This window comes from Denticeps clupeoides, chromosome 6 (genome assembly GCF_900700375.1).
Source record: "Denticeps clupeoides chromosome 6, fDenClu1.1, whole genome shotgun sequence".
NCBI lineage: Eukaryota > Metazoa > Chordata > Actinopteri > Clupeiformes > Denticipitidae > Denticeps > Denticeps clupeoides.
Genome location: NC_041712.1, coordinates 6221003 through 6227831, shown reverse-complemented (window position 1 = coordinate 6227831; position 6829 = coordinate 6221003).

Below are 6829 nucleotides of genomic sequence, written 5' to 3'. Positions count from 1 at the left end.
GTGTAAGAGTCATCTCATGTTCTCTGCAGAAGACCTATTTTTGATAAAGCCAACTTGATCTGAATGTATTGGGTGCAGCATTATTAGGGTTTGGTTAAAATTTAGCAATCAACATTAATGAGACTAATGGTCTATGATTGAAAAAATCTGATACCTTTTTTTAGGGATCAATGATATCAGTGCTTCTGGGAGAGATACAGTTTCAAATTATTCTGAATACACAAATTCAAATGACACTGAATACATATTCTTCAGAATGGGGGCAATAATATCAATATACACTGCTCAAAAAATAAAGGGAACACTTAAATGACACAATGTAACTCCAAGTGTAATCAAACTGTCCACTTAGGAAGCAACACTGATTGACAATCAATTTTACATGCTGTTGTGCAAATGGAATAGACAACAGGTGGAAATTATAGGCAATTAGCAAGACGTCCCCAATAAAGGCGTGGTCCTGCAGGTGGTGACCACAGACAATTTCTCAATTCCTATGCTTTATGGCTGATGTTTTGGTCACTATTAAATGCTGGCAGAGCTTTCACTCTAGTGGTAGCTTAAGACAGAGTTTTCAGCCTACACAAGTGGCTCAGGTAATGCAGCTCATCCAGGATGGAACATCAATGCGAGCTGTAGCAAGAAGATTTGCGGTGTCTGTCAGCAGAGTGTCCAGAGCATGGAGGCGCTACCAGGAGACAGGTCAGTACATGGAGGAGGCCGTAGGAGGGCAACAACCAAGCAGCAGGATCGCTACCCCAGCCTTTGTGCAAGGAGGAACAAAAGGAATACTTCTAGAGCTCTTCAAAATGACCTCCAGTCCACAAATGTGTCTGATCAAACGGTCAAAAACAGACTCCATGAGGATAGTATGAGGTCCAACGTCCACAGGTGGGGGTTGTGCTTAAAGGCCACATGTGACAGTCTGGAGACAGTGTGTAAAATGTTCTGCTGCCTGCAGCATCCTCCAGCATGACTGGGTTGTGTCAGTAATGTTGTGGGGTGTCATTTCTTTGGGGGGCCGCACAGCCCTCCATTTGGTCGCCAGAGGTAGCCTGACTGCCATTAGGTACTGAGACAAGATCCTAGGACCCCTTTTGAGACCATATTCTGGTGTTGTTGGCTCTGGGTTCCTCCTAATGCAAGACAATGCTAGACCTCACGTGGCAGGAGTGTGTCAATAGTTCATGCAAGATGAAGGCATTGATGCTATGGACTGGCCGCCCGTTCCCCAGACCTGAATCCAATTTAGCACTGGGACCTCATGTCTTGCTCCATCCACCAACGCCACATTGAACCATAGACTCTCCCGGAGTTGGCGCATGCTTAATCCAGGTCTGGGAGGTGATCCATCAGGAGCATGTTCAGGCATTGTAGGGAGGCCATGCTTGCACATGGAGGCCACACACAATACTGAGCCTCATTTTTACTTGTTTTAAGGACATTACATTACCAAAGTTGGATCAGACTGCAGTGTGTTTTTCCACTTTAATTATGAGTGTGACTCCAAATCCAGTTCATGGGTTTAAAAATTATCAATGGAAATCAAGTTTTTTGTAATGTTGTTAGCACATTCAACTATGTAAAGAACAAAGTATTTAATAAGAATATTCATTCAGATCCCTTAATTTATTAGCAGTGTATTTCTTATAATACTCAACTGGAAATCCATCCTTTCCTGGTGATTTCCCATTTTTCATTGCTATAATTGCTGGATCTTCCAAGTGCTCAGCTTCTTCCAAAGATAAGGTGGGCAAGGATATATTAGAAAAGTGGTGTTTCAAGTGTTGATTACTACAATTAGATTTATTTATCAAAACTCTCAGAAAACCACATTTATATCTTGAGAACTGAAGAGCCCTTTAATTGAAGCAATGACATTGAAAGCACTCTGTTGTTTCAATTTATTGAACAAGTTAATCTGGTGTCAGTCTAAGTGTTGTTTTTTTTAATCAAGAATTGTGTCCAACACTTGATTGAAATTGCCTGCCGTTATAACTTGCCCATTTGTGTCAGATAATTCTGTTTAACTTATGAAAAAAGAGTTTTTTTTTTTTGGTGCATAAATATTCCACAATACCACCTTAACACCATTAATGAGTGACGTTTTACAAATAATTGTGCCTGGGGTATCCTTAATCTCGTTAAGCTTAACAAAATAAATGCTAGGTCATCTTTTTAAAATTTTAAATCTGACAGAACCATTTTTCTTTTGATGGGATTCCCACATCTGTTTATGTTCCATGGCCCAATATTAACATTTTGTCCTTTAACTCCACATATTTAACCGGATGAATGTAACATAAGCACATTTATACTCTCCCCATTCTACAACTGTTGTCATACCATTAAACAAGGTCGAATAAAAAAAACACATATTTAAATAATTAAAATCACTGTTCTCAGCAGCCAATTAAGATAAAAATAAAAGATATTGCAATTTGGACCATGGAGATCCAAGCCAGCTAACCATTAAATCAAGCGAGCGGTCTCTGCCCACCGTATCTGTGCCATTCACTAGTAACGAACTGTGAACTCATTCATCTATTTCGAACATGTCTGGTGTAAGCATTGTTTCTGGACTGATCTTCTTTGCCCCTTACTACGCCTTTTGGATTTTCCTTCTGCCTGCTTGATCTCGATGTTGCCGACTCCTTTTTCTGACAAAGACTACGATTCCAGCACGTCCTCTGATACCCCCGAGACCCATCTAGCCCAAAGACCATGTTTACAGCCAGTGTCCTTCCACTACCAGTACTCTGAGGTTGGTGATCCATCTCTATGCTAATGTGTGTTTGATGTCCCACAGAAGTTTCTTTTCATTGTTAAAGTTTTTTTCTTTTCATTGACAGGTTTCTGAACATATTGGGAAAGAGACAATATGCACAGCAAACACTTTCCAGTGGAGGAACTTTATCAGGATGCAAATTCAAATAACGCCTCCAAGACCCTCAGACTGAGCAACGGTTCCCCACAGGGACGCTGCTCCGCCCACCGCTGTTCACTCTGCTGACACACGACAGTGCTGCACAGTACAGTTCAAACCACATCAAGTTTGCAGATGACACAACAGTAGTGGGGCTCATAACCAACAACAATGAGTCTGCCTACAGAGAGGAGATAAAACATCTGGTGGATTGGTGCCGAAGCAACAACCTGACTCTTAATGTCACAAAGACCAAAGAGATGGTTGTCAAATTCAGGAAGAAACCGACTGTCCCCACCCCACTGCACATCGACTGATCTGCTGTTGAGGTCTTCAGCAGCGTAAAGTTCCTGGGAATGCACATTACAGATGACCTCTCCTGGAACCTCAACACCACCTCCACCACCAAGAAAGCCCAGCAACGTCTGCACTTCCTCAGGAAGCTGAAGAAGACCAACCTCCTCCCTCCCATCCTCACATAGTTCTACCAGGGGACCATTGAGAGTGTTCTCTGCTTCTACAACACTGTCTGGTACGGGAACTGCACTGTCGCTGAGCAGAAGGCTGTCATCGGGGTTCCACTCCCACCCATCTCCCAGCTCTACGAGAAACACCTCATCCGTCGAGCTCAGAACATAATGAAGGACTCTCACCACCCCTCACATGCCCTGTTCTTCCTCCTACCCTCATATCAACATATCCACTTACATGCATCCTACATAATGTTGTCCTGTTATGTCCTGTTCATTGTACAGCAAAGTTTTACTTTACTCTTATAGAGATACTCTGTAGTATTTACGTTTTAGTTTTAGTTAGTATAGTTTAGTGAGTATATACAGGGAGTGCAGAATTATTAGGCAAATGAGTATTTTGTCCACATCATCCTCTTCATGCATGTTGTCTTACTCCAAGCTATATAGGCTCGAAAGCCTACTACCAATTAAGCATATTAGGTGATGTGCATCTCTGTAATGAGAAGGGGTGTGGTCTAATGACATCAACACCCTATATCCGGTGTGCATAATTATTAGGCAACTTCCTTTCCTTTGGCAAAATGGGTCAAAAGAAGGACTTGACAGGCTCAGAAAAGTCAAAAATAGTGCATCCCATCTTGCAGAGGGATGCAGCACTCTTAAAATTGCAAAGCTTCTGAAGCGTGATCATCCAACAATCAAGCGTTTCATTCAAAATAGTCAACAGGGTCGCAAGAAGCGTGGGGAAAAACCAAGGTGCAAAATAACTGCCCATGAACTGAGAAAAGTCAAGCGTGCAGCTGCCAAGATGCCACATGCCACCAGTTTGGCCATATTTCAGAGCTGCAACATCACTGGAGTGCCCAAAAGCACAAAGTGTGCAATACTCAGAGACATGGTCAAGGTAAGAAAGGCTGAAAGACGACCACCAATGAACAAGACACACAAGCTGAAACGTCAAGGCTGGGCCAAGAAATATCTCAAGACTGATTTTTCTAAGGTTTTATGAACTGATGAAATGAGAGTGAGTCTTGATGGGCCAGATGGATGGGCCCGTGGCTGGATTGGTAAAGGGCAGAGAGCTCCAGTCCGACTCAGACGCCAGCAGGGTGGAGGTGGAGTACTGGTTTCGGCTGGTATCATCAAAGATGAGCTTGTGGGGCCTTTTTGGGTTGAGGATGGAGTCAAGCTCAACTGCCAGTTTCTGGAAGACACCTTCTTCAAGCAGTGGTACAGGAAGAAGTCTGCATCCTTCAAGAAAAACATGATTTTCATGCAGGACAATGCTCCATCACACGCGTCCAAGTACTCCACAGCGTGGCTGGCAAGAAAGGGTATAAAAGAAGAAAAACTAATGACATGGCCTCCTTGTTCACCTGATCTGAACCCCATTGAGAACCTGTGGTCCATCATCAAATGTGAGATTTACAAGGAGGGAAAACAGTACACCTCTCTGAACAGTGTCTGGGAGGCTGTGGTTGATGCTGCACACAATGTTGATGGTGAACAGATCAAAACACTGACAGAATCCATGGATGGCAGGCTTTTGAGTGTCCTTGCAAAGAAAGGTGGCTATATTGGTCGCTGATTTGTTTTTGTCTTGTTTTTGAATGTCAGGAATGTATATTTGTGAATGTGGAGATGTTATATTGGTTTCACTGGTAAAAATAAATAATTGAAATGGGTATATATTTGTTTTTTGTTAAGTTGCCTAATAATTATGCACAGTAATAGTCACCTGCACACACAGATGTCCCCCTAAAATAGCTAAAAATTACAACAAACTAAAAACTACTTCCAAAAACATTCAGCTTTGATATTAATGAGTTTTTGGGTTCATTGAGAACATGGTTATTGTTCAATAATAAAATTATTCCTCAAAAATACAACTTGCCTAGTAATTATGCACTCCGTGTACATATTTTTCTTTTATGATTGCACTATTGGGGGTCTGTGTGAAACATTATTTTAATACACGGTATACTGTGTATACTGTTGTACTGACAATAAAACAATCTTGAATCTTGAATAAAGCATTCGGATGTGCTATGTGTGGATTGCCACCGGACACCTGTTTCATGAAACACACATAATGTAAATCTTGCTTTATCGTGATTTTTACCCCAAAAATATATGCTCATTTTGATACATAAGGTCCAAGGTGATGAGGGTGTCTCCCCTGGACTCGTGGGTGGACTTTGACGCAAGAAGAGGTAAACAGAGCTGGAGGGTTAAGATGAAGAGGAGGCTTATAGTGAAGAAGAGGTAGACTGGTGAAAGTTTGAAGTGACGGAGGCTTTCCCGTCTTCTAGACCGGTCATACAGCTATACCTCTGAGCATGCTCTTTGCTGAAAGTTAGGCCTCTTAGTTTTGTAAACTCAAAATTCTATAGAAATAGAACAAGAATTGCTGGTGTCTCTTGTAAGTCGCTTTGGATAAAAGCATCTGCTAAATAAAGTAAAGTAAAGTAAAGTAAAAAGTACCTCTAATGCTCCCCTGCAGTCCACAGCACATTAACAGCATGGTGTCTAACTGCTGGGAGACTCAGCCCTTGCAGGCTGCCACCAGTCCCAGCACCCCGACCAATTTCCCAGGTCCACATGATGGGTCACACAGGGACAGGGTCTCTTGGTCTGCTGGCTGGGAGTGCCTAGTCCTCCACAGGACAGGTTTAATCAGGATGACACCAAGGCCAGAAATTGTGTGTCTGCCCCCACCAGCCCCGTCACCTCCTTGGACATGTTCATTGTTAATAAAAACAATAACACACTTACATGTCACACAGATTATTAAACAAACAGATGATCAATATAATTTACCCCTCAATAGCAATCCCCCATAATTCCCTTATACATGTCAGACACATGGTGCAGACAACCAAAATAAATGTCTTAACATAAGTCACAGAAAGTAATACAATAAAAGATACATCTAACTAAAGGGCTGGAGACCATGTGGGACACCCTGCAGCTGAAAGAGGGTCTAATGGGGTCTACTGGAGTTGGGAACTTGTAACTGTGGCTCAATAGATGTTGCAGCTTGTTGCAGCTTCTGCATTTCCAGGACCTGGCAACGGCTGGTTCTTCTAGGAGGGATATTGGATAGAGATTTGGAATGTTTTTTTGCAAATGCTGTTATGTGTGCACATCCAAATAAGGACTGCAGGGTCAATCAACAGTACCCCTCCAATAGTTGCAAGTGGATGTGCCTATGGAAAGAGTGGCCATGGACATCTTGGGGCAATTTGTGGCCCCGAAGTGAGGCACATGATATTTACTGATAGTAAACGGTTCAACTGGACCCTGATTACTCAACCATTCTCACCAGCTGACACGACAGGACTGGCATGAGCATGTGCAACTGCTGCTCTTGGCCTACTGCAGTGCTGCGCACTGGCTGTCCTCATGATAGGCAGAGAGTTGCAGACTC